The 21,723-nt window shown below is 38.7% G+C and overlaps 1 non-coding gene across 1 annotated transcript; it reads right to left on the bottom strand.

The window, feature by feature from the left end:
• Positions 1-16,974: 16,974 nt before the first annotated feature.
• Positions 16,975-17,081, bottom strand: LOC141722425 (small nucleolar RNA R71). The gene has a single exon (XR_012575444.1). It is a non-coding gene; the product is annotated as a small nucleolar RNA R71 (small nucleolar RNA).
• Positions 17,082-21,723: the final 4,642 nt, after the last annotated feature.

Below are 21,723 nucleotides of genomic sequence, written 5' to 3' on the forward strand. Positions count from 1 at the left end.
GTTTTATTTTTGGGGTATTTTGTTATCATCAAGTTTCTCTTAATTTATGGCTATAATTCCAGTAGATATATATTGGGGGAGATTGTTGTGGATATGTTGTGAACTTGATGATTTCATTAACAAAACATCTTAGTAGATTTTACTTAGTGAAAAATGTAGCACTCGACGGATAAAGAATATAGTCCCGACGGATAACTCAATATAGTCCCGACAGATGATGATAAATTATCCATCGAGTGAGTAGCTTGTGTAATAATGAGTCTGTAGCACATTTCTGCATACACCTTGTTTAGTTTCTATAGTAGCACTCAAGTCATGTTGACTTTAGTTAGATATGCATAATAGGTTGATTAATTATACATAGATGATGTCTTGTAATTCTGCATAAATGAAATAAAATCAAGTGCCTGATTGCTACCCGACGGATAAACAACAATGAATTCGACAGATGATCAACAGCCCGACGGATGATCAATAACTCAACGGATGATCATATACCCGACGGATAAAGAATTCAAATATCTGTTGACAGTGACAATACAGTCACATGCATCGAGTGTATGCAAATGGAATGTGGTAGCCTGTTAAACTAGGTTTTTGAGAACAACGAAGCATTGCCATTTCCATGATATCATGAAGATATTCAAAGATGCTGGAATAGAGTAATGAAGTAGCATTGTAATAGACTAGATAGTTTTTGTTTTATTATCCTGTCTCATTACTTTGTAATCTTGGTGATATATAAACCAAGAAGCAGCAACTAAGGAACAATCTGAGATACTAGCAGAGAAACATTTGTAAGATGAATTCTTAGCATTTCTCTGTATTCTTAGTTGTTCAATATTTGTAAGCAGCTGTGAGCTTTTTGCACACAGAGTTTTCTCGATATATATTATATATCTCTGGTCGAATCATTCAAATCCACAAGAAAGTTTTTAAAGACTCTTGTTTTTAATTACTTGTGTTTTGATTCATTTCAAGTAACTATTCCGCATTGTGCTAATCAATTCACACTTATATATATATATATATTTGAGTTAGAACATTTTTAGTCAAGAAAAAGTTTCAAGAATTCCATTCAACCCCCCTTCTGTAATTCTTGTTATATTGTTAAGGGACTAACATACTTGAAGGCATCTATCTACACCACCATCATTGATGTTGACAACAATCCTCTTCTGTAAGTAGTTCTCAATATTCACAACTACTGCCCTGATGGAGTTGATAGTCTTGGACAATACTCTTTTGTATGTGATGTAGTTATTTTGAAGAGACATCCTCAGGACTGCAAGAAGTTCACTGAATACTTGATCATAATCCGGTCCTTCTACAGCCTTTATTAGTCTTTCTTTTCCCATATCTTGAAATTGTTGAATTTATGAAGAACTTTGACCAAGTTGAACTGATGTGATAGGCTCTTTAGATTTAGATTTACCAGCATTCTTGGATTGTTGAATCCTAGCTTCAATATCCCCCTTAGTCTTGGTGACAGGCATGAGGAGGGGAGTTGGTAATTTTGACCTGACATCTTCAGGTAGTGAGGGCAATGGTATGTTGAGCTTCCCCATGATGGCTCCTGAAGTAACAGAATTCTGCATTGAGAGATGCTTGTGAGAGTCCACCAGGGTTTTGATGTATGTCTGTTGACTCTGCACCAAGGATGTAAGAGCTTGTACTTGTGCACTCAGTGAGTCATTGGAAGATTGGAGAGAAGACACTTGATGTTGTAGTTCTTGAACTTGCATTATGGATGAGGATTGAGATGTGGAGGAAGTAGAGATCCCAAAAGTGTCATGCACAGCCTCCTTAATTTCATCCATGAGCAAGGATGAATGAGTGTATTTGCTAGAGTGCATTTGATCCAGCTTCAGTCTTGAATCATTAGAATGAGTGATATGTTTTTGAACTTGTTCATTCAGGGCCACAAATGAGGACTTGAGATTCTTGACACTTGTTTCCACTCCACTTAGATCATACCTTAACATCTGATCAGCAAAGTTTGTGAACTTTTTTTTATCTCAGTTTGAGAAGAGATAATTTGATCCATCTTTTCCCTCACCATCTTCATTCTTTTGTCTTGATGTCCAGTCAATGTAATTTGAAGTGATTTTCCAATGTTGTGGAAAGCCTTGATTTGAGCCTTGTATACATCATTCATTGATGGCATCATACACTTCCTCAAGAGTTAGAGATCTAGCATTGCTTCCTAGAATAGTGATATACTCCTCCCTGAATTTAGCTAGCACAACATCCATTTTAATAGAGAATTCTTTATTTAGCCAAGCATCACAGTTTGTATCTTGACCAGCTTCATCAACAATCTTGGCTTGATTGGCTTCAATATCTTTCTGGTAGGTAAGCATGATGGCTCGATAGTCCTGATTTGGCATGTTGGAGTTGAGAAATGTGTGCAAGGCCTCCAAGCTGGTCAACTACAAGGTCTTCAATGGTTGAAGGTTGATCTGCAGTTTTTTGGAGCCATTTGGAGATGAGATGGGGTTGTTGAGGTTGAGGGTTGATTTGTTGGGTGAGAATGTGATAATGTAACAGAACCACCTGTGACAGGAGTCATAGTTTGACTCACAGCTTGCACTGTGTTTATTACAGGATATTGTCCTCCACTTGTAGTGTGGACCTCTAATTGAATTGGAGGGGAGTTGACTGGGTTACTGTCATGTACATCGGCCTCAAACCCTTGTGCTTCTTGCAAAGCACTGTCACATAAATGTGATATAATTGCCTCTCCCATAGCAGGGTCATTTGCAATTATACTCCTAGCTTCAATTGTGAGTTCAATTTTAGCTAGGGTTTTGAGGGGAGATGTTCCTGACACGGGAACCTCCAATTGAATTGGAGAGGATTTAGATAGCTCCCCCTCAGGAGTACTACCCTCAAAACTTACAGTATGTGGAGACTGATTTGCACATGAAGGTGCATTTTCAACCACCATGGAGTCTTCAGTGAAAACTGATGAATCCCCCATGTTTGTGATAGTGTCATCAAGGTCCACCCCAGCTAGTAGCCTCTCACCATCTAAATTTGGTGTCTGGATGGTGAGCAAGGTTTCTTGAACCATGTCACTTGAGTGAGTTTGCACTCGAGGATTGGATTCAAGTGTAGTGTGTGAAGAAGAAATTTGAGAGATTAAGAATTATTGTTCGGTAGTGAGTGTTGGAAGCTCCCCCTGAATAGATGAGGGAGCTTCAATTGATGTGCTCTCATGGTGTGTGCCATCCTTGTTTCTCCTTTCATACACTTGAATTTTGTCAAGTGCACGTGCAGACTCTATAAGGTGCATTTGGAAGAATACTCTTTTCAATAGAGACACCCTATTGAGAGGATGCCCCTAGATTCTGTTCAAGTCTCTTGTTTACAACTACATCCTTTTGAGAGGATGCAGAGGTGCCTTGAGTGGTCAACTCAATTTTATTTTGCTTCTTTGTTCTTTTGACCAAAGGTGACTCAGGTTGTGGTTGTTCCTCACCACTCTCATTCAATATAGTAAGGGTTACCTCTTTTCTCCTCTTTTTACTCACTTCACCCTTTTGAGAGAATGAAGTGGTTGGTTTCCTAGAAGCTATTGGTTTTGAAAAAGTAGGCATGGGAAGGTCCATGTGGGTGTGTCTGTGTTTGTGCTTCCACAGGTTCAGGAACCATTGTTGCACTAGGTTGAACTTCATCGGTCCTCATGTCAGGCATAGGGTAAGGATAGGTCTTTAATATTTCAATCATGAAAGGTATTAACCTAAGACCTACATGTACCTTATTCTTGGTAGTAAGTGATCCAAATAAGATTTTGGACACTTGTTTACAATTGCCTATTAATGACCTATCTATACCTTCAAGCATATGTATGTCATTTACTTTATGATTTAAAGCAGACATAATGAATCTAGGAAGGAAAATTTCTTTACCTCTTGAAGTTACTGGCATGATGAGCCTGGTGCTCAATTCCTCCAGAATGTAGTGTCCTATATTAATCTGTTTGTTATAAGCCATTGAGTAGACCGGCTTCTGAACAACACCAGAAATATTGTCAAATCCTGATTTTCTGTATGTGAAAGCCCTCACCACAGTATCAAACAGAAAGGACCACTCCCTTCTTAGATTATTCTTGTTCAAGCTAGCCCAGTTATTTTCTCAGATTAGTTGATAAAATCCAAGAATTCATATAGCTCCTCCTGAGTTGAAATTTCTACTAGCTTGTCAGTTGGAATGTTCAAGGCCATGTTCATGCTAGCTTCAGTTATTTCAACCTGTTGTCCTTTGATTTGACAGTTAACCACTAAAGTTGAAGATTGGTCTTCATGCATAACTGTCTTAGCTACAGCTGTGTTCTAGAAATCCCCCAATACATCCAGATAGAGAACTGGGTTAGCTGTAAGGACCCCAACGAAGTTAGTTTCATATAGAAACTTGACAAAGTTTTTAAAGGCTTCAGGAGCTTGATTGGCGTCTAAAAATGCAAGGAAGTTGGTCTCATTTGGGATGAAGGGTACAATAATGTTTGATGTCGTTGTTGTGTATGTAAAGATTAATGGGTAAAAGAAATTAGAGAGAAAGGATTTGAAACGAGAGAGAAATCGGTTTGGAATTGAAAAAGCTAGGTCACTTAGAGTTCTCGAAGGCGTAAGTATATGTATGTCGAGATTTCTGAGTATTTATAGTAAAAGCAAATGACTTGTTGAGAACTCAAAAATAGACGTTTGGAATTTGTCTGTCGAGAAGTCATTTTGAAAAGTGAAAAACATATCGATAAGTCATTTGTTTTATTCTTGTAAAGAGCTAAAAATAAGCTTATCGAGATGTCAAATAAATACCCAGTTTTTCCAAAGTGGACTGAATTATTTCCAATTTTTATTTGAATAAATCAAAATAAAATTAGAATAATTTTGCCAAAAGTATTTTACCAAAATAATTTATTGGATTAAATTATTTCAGTTCTGAGTTATTTATAAGTCTAAAATTATGCTTGAAGAGAACCCTGTGAGTTAACACTTATGGAGAACTCTACAATGACTTATCGATGATTCATAATGAAGCTTATCGAGAAGTCCCTCGAGAAGTCAGAAAATTGACTTATCGAGAACTCACTCGAGAAGTCTCAAAATGACTTGTCGATAAGTCAGTTAGACTTATCGAGAACTCAGTTCTCTATATACTTTTGATCACTTTGATTCTACCTTGTGCTAATTTTACATATTGAAATGCAAATCAACATTTAGACAGTTTACTTAGAATTGAAAAATTCCAATCTAAAATTTTAATTTTTGAAAAGTAAATATACAGAGATTTCTAAAATATTTATAATTCATATTCCAGTTAATTCTAATTTAATTTTGATTTACTATAAATTAATCTGCTGCAACACATTACCTGAGTTCTTGCCTTAGGATGAAGTATTTAACATTCCTATTTCACCTACAAGTCTAGTGAAAGTTGCTTCATCCAAAGATTTAGTAAAAAGGTTTAGTAGATATTTCAAGTTATAGGGGCATGGTTGGCTCACTTTTGTACTTAACAGCTAGTAGGTCAGATATAATGTTTGCTACATGTTTATGTGCTAGATTTCAGGCTGATCCTAGAGAATCTCACTTAATAGCTATTAAGAGAATTTTCAGATATCTCAAGGGAACACCAAAACTTGGCATTTGGTACCCTAGAGATTCTGGTTTTGATCTAACTGGTTATTCAGATGCAAATTATGCAGGTTGTAAAATTGATAGAAAAAGTACAACAGGAACCTGTCAATTTCTAGGAAATAAGCTTGTGTCCTGGTTCAGTAAAAAGCAAAATTCAGTTTCTACTTCTATAGCTGAAGCTGAACATATTGCTGCTGGCAGTTGCTGTGCACGGATCTTATGGATGAAAAATCAATTGCTAGACTATGGTTTGCAAGTTGAGAGGATTCCTATTTTCTGTGATAACACAAGTGCAATTGCAATCACTGAAAATCCAGTACAACATTCAAGGACAAAGCACATAGACATCAAGTACCACTTCATAAGGAAACATGTAATGAATGGTACTGTGGAACTATATTTTGTTCCAAGTGAGAAGCAACTTGCAGATATTTTTACCAAGCCACTGGATGAATCCACCTTTTCAAGGTTGGTAAGTGAGTTAGGTATGCTTAATTATTCTTAAATCTATATGAGTTAATTTGCAAGTTGAAATGCAGCCAGAGATTTAATTGATTTTTCAGTCTAGGATGAAATTTTGACTAAGTCAAAATTTACATCTCGACGGATGATCCTTATCCATCGAATTTGATCATCCGTCGGTATATTATTTGCTAATAAAAATCAATTATTTTTCTGAAATATTTTATGACTCGACGGATAACAGTTTATCCTCATCCGTCGAATTGTCTTAATCTCAGCCGTTAATTCCCTGAACATTATCCATCGAGTATACTTACAGTTTGTAAGCATAACACGACGGATAATGGGTGGAATTTTTACAGTTTATTTTTAAACGGCTATTTTAGGCAATTTTTATTGGTTACTTTATTTTACTTTATTATTTTTAGCAGTTATTTTTTTATATAAAAGCTTATTTCATTTCAATTGCTTTTCTTTTATCATTCTCAAATCAACTGCTCAAATTTCATTCTCTTTCAAAGTACTTACTCTTTCTCTTCAAGCTCTCATTCTCTAACAATGGCGCCCGTTGTCAAGATTATGTCTCAAACTGGGTTCATTTATGAGAAGAACAATTTCACTGCATTAGTAAACAAGGGTATTCAGCAATCTGGTGACTATCACAAGATGATGGACTTTGTGAAGAATTACAAGCTTAGTTATGCCATGCTGGAATCACCCACAATCTTTTGTGAAGTTGTTGAAGAGATGTGGACCACTGCTACATACAACTCAATAGATAAGACAATCACACTCACCATTAAAGGTAAAGAATTCTGTATTAATAGTGATGTTATAAAAGCATATTTCAAGATTCCTGATAACACTGTGACCTCACCACACACTGACACTGATATAATCAATATGCTTAATTTCATGAACTATGCTCTATCTACCTCTAAGTTAAGTGACATTAGGAGATTGGGCCTTAGGAAAGAATGGAGTTTTATGTGTGATGTAGTGACAAAGGTCTTTTCAGGTAAAGTCAATAATTTTGATTCAGTCAATATCTCCATGCTCTACATGCTAGTTACAGATAAATTCTATAATTTCAGTGACCTTGTCTTGTTTGAGTTAGGCTTTAAACTAGGAGAGTTAAATAAGAGAGGTAAGAATGTGTATTATGCTAGATTCTTTATGATGTTAGCTAACCATCTCTCTAAGGGTATTGTGCTTGAGAACCCTAACAACAAATTAGATTGTTGGGTTCAAGAGAGAAGGCTCATTGCAGATTTGAACAGGGCCAATCATCACAAGGAGGTGCCACTGTTCTATTTTCCTGTAATGGAAGCACCTCAGGTAAGTAAGGTAAGTTCATCTATTCCTACCACTATTCCAACCTCACTAATTTCTTTGAGTTCTAGTGTGGCTATGACAACTATGTCAATGACCCAACAGTTGCCTACCCAAGCCACCAAATCTGCAAATATTTCAAAATCCAAATCAAAGAAAGCCCCCTCTGATATCTCTCAAAAGATGTCAGTTGCAAAATCCACCAAAACCAAAGAGGGGAGTGTGCAGGTGGGTAAGACAGGTGAGGGAAGGGGTGAATATAAAAGAAACCCTAAGGATAAGGATGGAAAGTTGTGTGGTTCCCAGCCTAGCCACACTGCAGTTTCCCAACAAACTGTAGTGCTTAAAAAGGATAAAAGCTCATTTCTAACTGCATCCTCCCAAAAGGATGTAATTATTGAACAAAGCTCTCAACCAAGAGCACAGGCCAAGAGGGTTAGGGACACAAGCTCACCCCAAACTTATGCCAGAAAGAAGAAATCTAAAACCCTTGGGGATGCACATGGTACACACACTGTGGAAACTGGTGCTAAAGACACAGTCACTGCACCTTCACAAATTCAGTTTGATGTGTCTCCAATAAATATGGAGTCACAGCCAAAATCTCTAGTAATAGAAGCACCTCAAACACCAAACTCACCCACAAACTCACTGGATGTGGATATGATAAACACATCAATTCCTGATTCCCCTTCTTTAACTTTGTTGGGGAAGCCAAAATCTAGTGCAAGTGAGCATCATCTCTTAGATGATTTGTTGGCTCACTTGCCAATTCTTTTAGGAACTGTTGAATCATCTGTGCCCAAAATATCTCCAATCAGCACAGAGTCCACAATAGTTTATTTTCCTAGTTCATTTATTTCTACTCTCTCGACGGATATTGCTCATCCGTCGAGTAGTGATTTTATCCCGATAGATAAGCTTAACAGCAGTTATCCGTCAGATAGCAAAACCACTCACCCGATGGATATCACTCATCCGTCGAGTATCTCTGCACAGCCTCAAACTTCATTTATTTCAAGTGCGGAAGATTTAGTGGTTGTACAGTCACTATTAAGATTGAGAGAGAAGAGTGTTTTGAGTGAGAGTCTGGGTTGCTCCCATGAAAAAGGAGAGGAAATAAGTGAAACTATGCAATCCATTTCTTCAGGATTGGCAAAAAAAAGTGAGAGGAGTCCCACTTTAGTAGGTGAAGGTGAGGGTGTGAGGGTGGGGAGCCAGGGTGAGACCCTGATGCAACAATAGAGAGAAAATGAGAGAAATGCAGGTACTGGTGCTATAAGGATAGATGTCATTGCTAGTGAGTCAATGAATATCCAGGATGCAGATAGGGAGGGATTATCTCAGCATCCTAAAGTTGTTATAGATTCCACCTCCCTTGATGCTGAGGCATTTACTCACCATGTTCCAGCTTATCAACTTCTAGCTGAACAGGGCAATGACAATGTAGAAAGGATGCTCAATCTGGTGCATACCACTCAGTCTATGATAAGAGCTAAGGATGCCATCACAGCTTTGCCTTCTACAGCTGGTGATGTGGATTATGAGACTGGTGGTTCAGCTGATTTCTTTGGTGATGATAGTGGGGATAGTGAAGATGGAGCAATGGACATAGGGGGAGAAGTAGGTTCCAGTTCAAGATCAGGTATGCCATCATGGGCATTTTCAAAGCACTGTGATGAGCATTACTTCAAGACAACCCTGATCCAACTAATCAATCAGACAAATACTGCTCTTCAAACCACTATCAATGCCAGCACCAAGAAGCTCCTTCAGGCACATCTAGTTTCTCTGCAACTTTAACAAATTCAAGGCTTCCAGCATGCTAGGGATGTAAACATCATCAAGGGTGATATTGAGGAGATGAAAAAGGCCATTTCAGACAAAATGGACTCTCAGCTTCCAGAAGCTACAATGCTTGACATCAAGAGGCAATTAAGGAAAAATTCTGATCTTGCAACCAAGATAGATGCATTGGATACAAGAATGTCAGCCATGGAAGCATCTTTAACAGCCATTCATCTTCATCAAGCCCAACAGACAGATTTACTTCAAAAATTGGTGGCTGCTCAAACCTCCTCCTCTGCTCAACTTGATGATAACAAAAAGGGGGAGAAAGGACCAAGTGAGGGGGAGAAGCTTCAAATTCAAATCAGTAAAGTAATTATGCCTTCAATTACTATCTCAAAGCCACCAGTTACAGACAGTATAGATCTGATGAATACAGCAGTAGCCAACATAAGAGCAGCTGATAAGGAAAAGTTGAGTTTAGTCAACTGGGAGAAAATTGATGAGGATATACAAAAGAAGTTTAACTAGTCAAGGAGCCAGTAAATTCAGCCATCCATCACTCTCAAGTCAAGCAAATTTCTGTGAATGACATGAGCATGAACTATCTGGAAAGGGGACAGTCATCCTGCATCAAATCTCCAAAGGCTGAAACAATTCTGAAACCAAGGGTAAACTATTCAAAATTATCATTGAAGAACCCTTTGGATACTGTGTATGAGACACCTAAGCCTGATGAAAAGAAGCTTCTGTCAAGGTCAATTGCTTTCTACAAAGATCCAGCTGATTCAGCTTCTAAAAGGAGAATTGCTAAAATTTTCAGGAATGGGAAAGAAATTTGTGTGGTGGCTGTACATCCTCAATTTTCCCAAGCAAAGAGAGAAGAAAAGGCTAGATTGAAGCAGGAAAAGAAGCAAGTTGCTCCGGATGCTAAAAAGGCTAAACAAAAGAAAGAGCAAATTGCTATCTTGTCCAAGCTACATGCTGTAAATTCATCACAACAAATTCCTGCTCAGCCATCTGAAATCATTGAATCAAAGAAGCAAGTTGAACAACAGAAGAAATCTCCAAGAATCAAGGAATTGGTTAAAAGAACTAAAAGGAAACTGGACATTGTTGATAAGGAATTGGAGAATCAGTTTCCCAAGGAATCCACTCCAACTACAACTCAAGCATCAAAACCCTCTGTGGTATTTGAAGATATCAAGGTGGGTGGATCCTTGCAGGAACCTCCATGGGGAACCTACTGTGCCTAAGGATGAACCAATAGAATGGGAGAACATACCAATTCCTGACTTCTATTTGCCAATCCTTAACAAGCCAAAGAGAACAAAGTCAAGTGCCAGATAGCTACCCGACGGATAAACAACAATGCCGCTCGACGGATGATCAACAAGGCAACCTGACGGATGATCATGTACCCGACGGATAATCAATTCAAACATCAGTTGACAGTGACAACACAGTCACATGCGTCGATTGTATGCAAAAGGAATGTGGAAGCCTATTCAACTGGGTTTTAGAGAACAAAGAAGCATTGCCATTTCCATGATATTATGAATATATTCAAAGATGCTGGAATAGAGTAATGAAGAAGCATTGTATTAGACTTGATAAGTTTTGTTTTATTATCTTGTCTTATTACTTTGTAATCTTGGTGATATATAAACCAAGAAGTAGCAAATAGAACAACAAGTAACTAAGCAAGATTATTATTCTCAGAGAAACATTTGTAAGTTGTATTCTTGGCATGTCTCTGAAAACTTAGTTGTTCAAATTTGTAAGCAGCTGTGAGCTAATTGCTACACAGAGTTCTCTTGATATAATATATATCTCTGGTGGATACAGTCAAATCCACCAGAAAGTTTTTAAAGACTTGTGTTTTTAATTACTTGTGTATTGATTCATTCCAAGTTATTATTCCGCAGTTTACAAATCAATTTACACAATTATATATTATTAAGATAGAGCATTTTATATCTTTGTGAAAAAGTTTCAAGAATTCCATTCAACCCCCCTTCTGTAATTCTTGTTGCATTGTTAGGGACTAACATCCACTTTTGAAAAGGGTTTAACATCAATATCACAAGAAAAACTGGTAAGTGATAAAACTCAAAGAAAGAAAAGCAAGGAAACCATTAAGTCTGTTAAGAAAGAAAAGAACATAGGACTTTTGTCTGCAAGACAATTGAAAAGGAAAATATCTGAGGTTACTAACAAACCTCAAGTAAAGAGTCCTAAAAGAAATAGGAATGGTAAGCAAGGTATTTCTAAGGATTCAAATTACAAGGTTATTCTTAATGCTCCTAGGAAAACTTATTTTAACTGTGGAAATACTAATCATCTTGCTTTTGATTGCAGGAGGAATAAGAAAAGGAAAACTGCTATTCCTGAGTCTGATGTTAGGGGTAGATCAGTATTTTATAAACCACAAAATCCTTGTTTTCATTGTGGCAGTAGTTAGCATTCGATTTATACTTATAGTTCTTATCACAAGTTGTATCACAATTAATATGAATCTTTGCCTAAGTTTAATAAAGTTGCTTATGTGATTAATTCTGTTGGTTCTACTAAATTTGCTTCTGACAAGACAAATCCTTACAAAGGAAAGACTGTCAAAAGTACTCCTGACACACAAAGACTTAAGTTGTCCAAAAAGAGGGCCCAACAAGTGTGGGTCCTTAAAAATCCTTTTAATTAATTATTCTTCTGATTGCAGGGTAACAAGAAAAGTACACTTGTCTTGGATAGTGGATGTTAAGGACACATGACTGGAAATAAATCTCTGCTGTCAGAATTTGAGAAGAAGGTTGGCCCAGATGTATCTTATGGAGATGGAAATATAGGACATACTCTAGGATATGGCAACTTAATAATTGGAAAGGTAGCAATAGAGGATGTAGCTCTGGTGGAAGGACTGAAGCATAATCTTCTGAGCATTAGTCAAATCAGTGACAGAGGTTATCATGTGGTATTCTATGACTCACACTGTGAAGTTGTTCATAACAAGTCAAAAAAATTGTCTTGATAGGATACAGACGTGGTACCTTTATGAAGCAAGGATACATAAAAGTCTTGAAAAGGAAGCTACTTGCCTTATCTCTAAGGCATCAGTAGATGAGAGCTGGAACTGGCATAAGAAGCTCTCACATCTCAACTTCAACTCAATCAATGAACTTGCTAAGAAGGAGCTTGTAAGAGGATTTCCAAACATGTTATACTCAAGTGATGGTCTTTGTGATGCTTTCCAAAAGTCTAAACAAAGAAGAGTGTCTTTCAAAAGCAAAACAAAATTCTCTATCTCCGAGCCATATCACATGTTGCACCCGGACCTTTTTGGACCAGTGAACATAATGTCCATCAACAAGAAAAGGTACACACTTGTAATTGTTGATGATTGCACTAGATATACATGGGTTTATTTTCTACACGGGAAGGATGAAACTCCAGAAATTCTTCTGGACCATATAAGGCAAACTGAAAATGGATCCACTCATAAAGTGAAAATTCTAAGAAGTGATAATGGCACTGAATTCAAGAACTCAAAAATGGAGGAATTCTGCAAGTACAAAGGCATAGAACAACAATTCTCAGCTCTTGGTACACTTCAGCAAAATGGTATTATTAAGAGGAAGAACGGAACCTTAATTGAAGCTGGCAGAACTCTGCTAGAAGAAGCAAAACTACCCACTTACTTCTGGGTTGAAGCAGTAAACACAACATGTTATACTCAGAATATCACTCTGATAAATAGACATGGTATGACTCCTTATCAAATGCTAAAAGAAAAGAAGCCCAGTCTTAAACATCTTCATGTATTTGGATATAAGTGCTTTGTTTTGAGAACTCATACTGATTATCTTGGAAAGTTTGAATCAAAGGCTGATAAAGGAATCTTTGTTTGATACTCGCCATCAAAAGCTTACAGAGTGTTCAATCTAAGAACACACACTGTAGTAGTCTCCATAAATGTATCTTTTGATGATAAGAAGATTCCTGGTTTTGAAAAAGACACTCATGAAAGTTTAATCTTTGCAAATGAAAAGGCATTGTTGGAATCTGGATCGAACTCTAATGAACTGTCAAATCCTGATGATCCAAATCCTGACACTCCTTCAGATTCTGAAGATAATCATTGTGCAAATGAGCCTGCACAAGTTAAGGGGGAACAACAACAAAGGTCAGCTGATGATGCTAACAATGAAGAATCATCTCAAAGTTATTCTCAATCCAATGTTAATTCAACATCAGAAGAACACGAGTCAAGTCCCAACATTTCATCAGGAAATAACCCAACGGACTCAGGGGGAGCCTCAAATGCATTTGATGAGGCATACAATTCAGGGGGAGCATCTAGTTCCAGAAGGACACTTACCAGTGCCAGAAAATAGACTAAGGATCATACTCCTGATCTGATCATTGGAAATCCTGATGATGGTGTAAAGACAAGAAGTGCAACTCAAAATGAATGTTTATATCATAATCTGCTTTCAAAAGAAGAGCCAAAGAAAGTAGAAGATGCACTCAAAGATGCAGATTGGGTCATGGCTATGAAAGAAGAATTGAATGAGTTTGAAAGAAATGAAGTGTGAAAGTTGGTGCCTAGACCTAAGAACAGGTCAATTGTGGGCACAAAGTGGGTCTTTAGAAATAAAACTGATTCTGATGGAACAATCATCAGAAACAAGGCAAGATTGGTGGCAAAAGGATATTCCCAACAGGAAGGTATTGACTATGATGAGACATTTGCTCCTGTTGCTAGGTTGGAAGCAATCAGAATCTTTTTGGCATATGCTGCTCACAAGGATTTCAAAGTCTTCCAGATGGATGTTAAGAGTGCATTTCTCAATCGAGAACTTGAAGAAGAAGTCTATGTTAAACAACCACCAGGATTTATGGATCTTAAACATCCTGAATATGTTTACAGACTTGATAAAGCACTCTATGGACTGAAGCAAGCACCTAGAGCATGGTATTAAACCGTTGCTCAGTTTCTACTTGAAAGTGGATTCAAAAGAGGTACAATAGATAAAACCTTGTTTATCTGAATAAAGGTAAAGATTTGCTTTTAGTTCAAATTTATGTGGATGATATCATTTTTGGATCAACTAATCAAACATTGTGTGATAAGTTTTCAAAGTTGATGCAATCAAGATATCAAATGAGCATGATGGGAGAAATGAGCTACTTCCTAGGCTTGCAGATTAAACAGACTGATACTGGCATCTATATCAATCAGTCCAAGTACACAAGAAATCTATTGAAGAGGTTTAATATGCAAGAAAGTGCAACTGCAAGTACTCCTATGGCAACTGCTACAAAACTTGATCCAAATGAAGGTACATCAGTTGATGTGAAAACCTATGGAGGTATGATTGGATCTCTGTTATACCTAACTGCTAGCAGGCCAGATATTATATTTGCCACTTGTTTGTGTGCAAGATTTCAGGCAAATCCAAGGGAGCCACATCTTATTGCAGTAAAGAGAATTTTCAGATACCTCAAGGGTACTGTTTCACTTGGACTTTGGTATGCAAGGGAAGCTAATTTTGCATTATGTGGTTATTCAGATGCTGATTTTGCTGGATGCAAAATAGACAGGAAAAGTACATCAGGAAGCTGTTGATAAGTGGCATTTTATACCACTTAGAACGTCTTAAAATGGCTTAAATTGGTGTCTTGAAATCAAGTATTTTGTGTATTTGATGCGTTTTTCTAGTGTTTATGCATTTCAGGGTATTAGTTGCATTTCGGAGGAGGAATCATCAAGAATAAGCCTTGGCATGTGTTCACCATTGCGAGAGGAAAAGAACGGGCAGATTACGGCGAAGAAACGGAGCAAACCTGGAAATTTTCCAGTAGGGTCCTGCGCGCCCGCGCAGCAATGCTGAGCGGCCGCGCAGCAGCCTTGCGCGCCCGCGCAGAAATGCTGAGCGGCCGCGCAGGGTCGGGGAAAATAATATATTGTTTTAGACTTCTACTTCTGTTTGGCTTTCAATATCTATGTAATCTGAGTTTTATGGGACTATTATATAAGTAGATTTGAGACGTTTTTCACAGAGTATTAAGAGGGGATTATGTTTTAGATTGTGTTTTGCAAGAAGCGAAGGAGATAAGGAAGAAGACCGTTTTAGCACACAACAACGAAGAGGAAGCATATATTCTTGTGATTCTTGTTTCGTTGTAACGTTGGATGCTAGTTTTCTTGCTTTGACTTATTTACTCTTGTGACGTACTCTGTTTTAATATAATTAGTTTAGTTGTTATTTTCTTGTGTTCGTTTATCATGATTTCATATAAACCCATGATGGCGATAAGTTCTATTATGGGCTAATCGTGATCGTGGGGTTGCAACGGATTTATTATGGAATTCTTTAGTTAATTGTTTAATACTTTAGTGTGTGATGATTGCATGATATCTAGTATTGGTTGTGCGTATTCGTCTTATGTGCGTCGCGAACATATAAGATAGGGTGTTAATCTCTTGTGAAGCGATAGTGGATTTTGAGATTTAGAACTTGCCATGCTAGCATAGGTTCATGTACGTTGTGCATGATTAGTGGGTAACTCTAACAGTTTTATTTGCCCTATGTAATCAAAAGGAATAACTTGTGCTTAAATCGTTGTGTTGTCAATTTCTGTAGACATATAGGAACTCAACATAATTGATGACTATTCAATTTCTATCTTAATTGTGGATGTTTGGTAGAATGGTATTAGTACAATGAAAGTTGGCTTTTATCAGTTTTGTGTTATTCGATTAATATCATCACTGTCACATGCTAAAGGTAATAACTATGGCTATAGAAGGAAGTAATAATGAAGTTGTGATCTCATGAGTGTTTTATTATTGATAAATTGCAGTGTTAGTTAAGTGGTTAATTAAGTGGTTAATTATAGTTAATATTTAATCAACAATTTTAAGTGTTACTATCTTAACATTGAGAAGTAATCATACCTTGGTGAGTGAGTTAAATTAGACAATAACTTAGTCTGAGTCTCTGAGGGAACGAATTAGAAAGTATTCTATATTACTTGCGAACGCGTATACTTGCGTGAATATTAGTGCGTGATTTCGCCCTAACAAGTTTTTGGCGCCGCTGCCGAGGACTCGGCGTAGTTGTTTAGTTTATGTACTTACCATCATTGGTCATTAGGACTCAGTGATTAGGACGTAGTAGTTAATTACTCTTTTCGGTTGTATTTCAGGTACTTTAGTGCGTTTATGCAAACTCGTTCTCGTGCTCGCAAGAGGACCTTAGATACAGCTGAGGAAAAAGATGAAGTTCTTGATACACCGGAGAAGTTAGATTTTGAGGATTCGGATTCAGGAACTGAGCAGAAAGAACCAGTAAATATGGGAGATCATATTGTTCAAGCTGATCCAGCTCTTATGGATTTTTCTCGGCCTAAAATTGATGACATTCAGTCAAGCATCCTTCATCCGGCTATTCAAGCTAACACCTTTGAAATCAAGCCGGGCACTATACAGATGGTGCAGAATTCTGTTTCTTTTGGAGGAGCGGCAACTGAAGACCCCAACATGCACATAAGGAATTTTGTCGAGATCTGCAGCACTTTTAAGTATAATGGCGTGACTGATGAGGCTATCAAGTTGAGGCTTTTCCCATTCTCACTGAGGGATAAGGCTAAAGACTGGTTACATTCTGAACCAGCTGGGTCAATCACTACGTGGCAAGATCTTGCGCAAAAGTTTCTGGTGAAGTTTTATCCAATGGCAAAGACTGCTGCTATGAGGAGTGCTCTCACTCAGTTTGCGCAGCAACCTACAGAATCTATGTGCGAGGCTTGGGAACGCTACAAGGAAATGTTGAGAAAATGTCCACATCATGGAATTCCGGATTGGATGGTAATCACTGGTTTTTATAATGGTTTGGGGGCTCAATCTCGGCCCATGCTCGATGCAGCAGCTGGAGGCGCCTTATGGGCTAAAAGCTATACTGAGGCATACAATCTTATTGAGACGATGGCTGCAAATGAGCATCAAAACCCAACTCAGAGGATGACATCAGGCAAGGTAGCAGGTATTCTGGAAGTTGATGCAGCCACCGCTATTGCAGCCCAGCTCCAAGCGCTATCAATGAAGGTTGATTCTTTGGCTACGTATGGAGTTAATCAAATAGCTATGGTTTATGAGCTTTGTGCAGGTTCTCATGCTACGGATCAGTGTTCTCTTGTTAACGAATCTGTTCAGTATGTGAATAATTATCAGCGACAACAGCAGCCTGTGCCAGCGACCTATCATCCTAACAACAAAAATCATCCAAATTTCAGCTGGGGAAATAATCAGAATGCTATTCAGCCACCATATCAGCAAGGAGTGAGTAAACAGTTTAACCCACCTGGATTCCAGCAACCACAGCAGTATGCTACAAGACAATCATATCCTCAACAGGGAAGTGCAGCTGCACCTACTAGTGCTGATTTTGAGGAACTTAAGATGTTGTGCAAGAGTCAGGCGGTTTCTATCAAGACCTTGGAAAATCAAATCGGTCAATTAGCCAATGCAGTGCTCAATCGTCAACCTGGCACTCTTCCCAGTGATACGGAAGTACCAGGCAGGAAGGAAGCTAAAGAGCAAGTCAAGGCTATTACTTTAAGGTCTGGAAAAGTAGCTGATGCTGAAAAGGCAAAAGAAGTCGAAGCTGAAGTTCGAGATGAAGAATCTAAGCAAAGGGAGAAAGCGGCGGAACCAAGGAAGACTACTGTTGAACACACTCTGCCTGAGGCTAATACAGGGGAGAAACAACTCTATCTTCCACCACCTTTTCCTAAGAGATTGCAGCAACAAAAGCTGGATAGACAGTTCGGGAAGTTTCTGGAGGTGTTCAAGAAACTTCACATCAATATACCTTTCGCTGAGGCTCTGGAACAAATGCCTAGTTATGCGAAGTTTATGAAGACTATTCTTTCAAGGAAGGTGAAACTGGATGACCTTGAAACCGTTGCTCTCACGGAAGAATGCAGCGCGGTTCTGCAACAAAAGTTACCACCAAAACTAAAAGATCCAGGAAGCTTCACCATTCCTTGCACCATTGGCAATCTAACTTTTGACAAGTGCCTTTGTGATTTGGGAGCAAGCATTAATCTGATGCCGTTGTCGATCTTTAAAAAGCTGGACCTACCTGATCCAAAACCCACATACATGTCGCTACAATTGGCGGACCGTTCCATTACTTACCCAAGGGGCATAGTTGAGGATGTGTTCGTCAAGGTGGATAAACTCTTCTTTCCTGCTGATTTTGTTATTCTAGATTTTGAGGAAGATAAAAAGATTCCCATAATCTTGGGGAGGCCTTTCTTGGCAACTGGCCGTACCTTGATAGATGTGCAAAAAGGAGAACTTACTATGCGGGTTCAAGATCAGGATGTGACCTTCAACGTATTCAAGGCAATGAAATTCCCTACAGAAGATGAGGAGTGCTTAAAAGTGGATGTGATTGATTCTGCGGTTACTTCGGAACTCGATCACATGCTAATGTCTGATGCATTGGAAAAGGCCTTAGTGGGGGAATTTGACAGTGATGATGAAGATAGCAACGAGCAATTACAATATCTGAACGCTTCTCCCTGGAAGCGAAAGCTAGATATACCATTTGAATCTCTTGGTACTTCTGACCTCAAGAACGCTGAAGGGAAGCTCAAACCATCAATAGAGGAAGCGCCTACCTTAGAGCTCAAACCATTACCTGAACACTTGAGGTATGCCTTTTTAGGTGATTCATCTACGTTACCGGTTATTATTTCAGCTGACCTTCAGGTAGTGAGGAAGACAAGCTCTTAAGGATTTTGAGAGAATTCAAATCGGCTATAGGATGGACTATAGCAGACATCAAGGGGATAAGTCCCTCATATTGTATGCATAAAATTCTGTTAGAGGAAGGTAGTAAGCCAACTGTGGAACAGCAGCGAAGACTGAACCCAATCATGAAGGAGGTGGTGAAGAAAGAAATTCTGAAATGGCTAGATGCAGGCATCATTTATCCTATTTCTGACAGCTCGTGGGTGAGCCCTGTACAATGTGTTCCTAAGAAGGGAGGTATCACTGTGGTCGCAAATGAAAAGAATGAGCTCATCCCTACTCGAACAGTTACAGGATGGAGAGTATGCATGGATTATAGAAAATTGAACAAAGCCACAAGAAAGGATCACTTCCCTCTCCCATTCATTGATCAAATGCTTGATAGATTGGCGGGACATGAGTATTTTTGTCTTCTGGATGGGTATTCTGGGTATAATTAGATTTGTATTGCACCAGAGGATCAGGAAAAGACTACCTTCACTTGTCCATTTGGCACATTTGCTTTTCGTAGAGTTTCGTTTGGGTTATGTGGCGCCCCGGCCACCTTTCAGAGATGTATGATGGCTATATTCTCTGACATGATTGGAAATAACGTCGAAGTGTTCATGGATGACTTCTCCGTCTTTGGACACTCATATGATGAATGCTTGAATAATCTGCGCGCCGTACTCAAAAGATGCGTGGAAACTAATTTGGTGCTTAATTGGGAGAAATGTCATTTTATGGTGTGTGAAGGCATTATCCTTGGGCATAAGGTCTCTAGCAAAGGTCTGGAGGTGGACAAGGCCAAGGTGGGAGTCATTGAAAATCTTCCCCCACCTAATTCAGTGAAAGGAATCCGTAGTTTTCTCGGTCATGCGGGTTTTTATCGGCGATTCATCAAGGACTTTTCAAAGATATCTAAGCCGTTGTGCAATTTAATTGAGAAAGATGTGACTTTCAAATTTGATGATGAATGTTTGGCAGCATTCGAGACTCTCAAGGAGAGTTTGATCACGGCGCCAGTTATTACAGCACCAGATTGGACAGAACCGTTTGAGATGATGTGTGATGCGAGTGACTATGCGGTAGGTGCAGTTCTGGGACAGCGCAAGAAAAATCTCTTCCATGTGGTCTACTATGCAAGTAAGACTTTAAATGGGGCCCAATTGAACTACACCACTACTGAGAAGGAGCTTTTGGCTATAATCTTTGGCTTTGAGAAATTTTGATCTTATCTGCTTGGTACGAAAGTGACAGTATTCACTGATCATGCAGCTATTCGCTATCTGGTTTCTAAGAAGGATTCGAAGCCGAGACTCATTCGTTGGGTGCTTTTACTTCAGGAATTTGAGTTAGAGATCAAAGATAGAAAAGGTACCGAGAATCAAGTAGCTGACCATCTCTCTAGGTTGGAGAATCCCGATTCTACTTCACAAGATAGGACGTTAATCAATGAATCTTTTCCGGATGAGCAGTTGTTTGCAATTCAGGAGGAAGAACCATGGTTTGCTGATATTGTAAACTATCTTGTCAGCAATATAATGCCTCCCAATTTGACATCCGCGCAAAAGAAGAAGTTTCTGCATGAGGTGAAGTGGTATATGTGGGATGAACCATATTTGTTTAGACAGGGAGCTGACCAGATCATCAGGAGATGTATCCCGTTCTGTGAGACGGAGGGGATATTACGAGACTGCCATGCCACGGTTTATGGTGGACACTATGGAGGTGAGAAAACGGCAGCTCGTATTCTGCAAGCAGGTTTTTTCTGGCCCACCTTGTTCAAGGATGCTCATCAGTTTGTTTTAAGGTGTGATCGTTGCCAAAGAGTGGGAAATTTGTCAAGGAAGGATGAGATGCCATTAAATGTGATACTTGAAGTCGAGGTCTTTGATGTATGGGGAATCGATTTCATGGGGCCTTTTATCTCATCTTGCAATAAATAGTATATTTTGCTGGCAGTCGATTATGTCTCCAAATGGGTCGAAGTTAAAGCTTTACCAACAAATGATGCAAAGGCAGTGCTAAATTTTCTTCATAAGCAAATTTTCACAAGGTTTGGAACACCTCGGGTAATCATAAGTGATGAAGGATCGCATTTTTGCAACCGTAAGTTCACTTCTATGATGCAGCGTTATAATGTGAATCATCGAGTAGCTACTGCCTATCATCCGTAAACAAATGGTCAAGCGGAAGTGTCTAACAGAGAGATAAAGCGCATTCTAGAGAAGGTTGTTTGTCCATCAAGGAAGGATTGGTCTTTAAAGCTCGATGAAGCTGTTTGGGCTTACAGAACAGCATACAAAACTCCACTTGGGATGTCACCGTTTCAGTTGGTGTACGGTAAGGGATGTCATCTACCGGCGGAGCTTGAGCATAAGGCCTACTGGGCATTAAAGAAATTGAACCTGGATTTAGATGCAGCTGGTAAGAAAAGAATGCTTCAGCTTAATGAACTTGATAAATTTCGACTTCAAGCGTACGAGAATAACAAAATGTATAAGAAAAAGGTGAAAAGGTGGCACGATAGGAAGCTACATCCTAAGTTGTTTATGCCAGGGCAACAAGTTCTGTTATTCAACTCTCGGCTCCGACTTTTTCCTGGGAAGTTGAAATCAAGGTGGTCTGGACCTTTTATTGTCAAAACTGTGTTTCCACATGGAGCGGTGGAAATTTTTGAGAATGATTCGGACC

This window comes from Apium graveolens, chromosome 4 (assembly GCF_009905375.1).
Source record: "Apium graveolens cultivar Ventura chromosome 4, ASM990537v1, whole genome shotgun sequence".
In the NCBI taxonomy this organism is placed as follows: Eukaryota; Viridiplantae; Streptophyta; class Magnoliopsida; order Apiales; family Apiaceae; genus Apium; species Apium graveolens.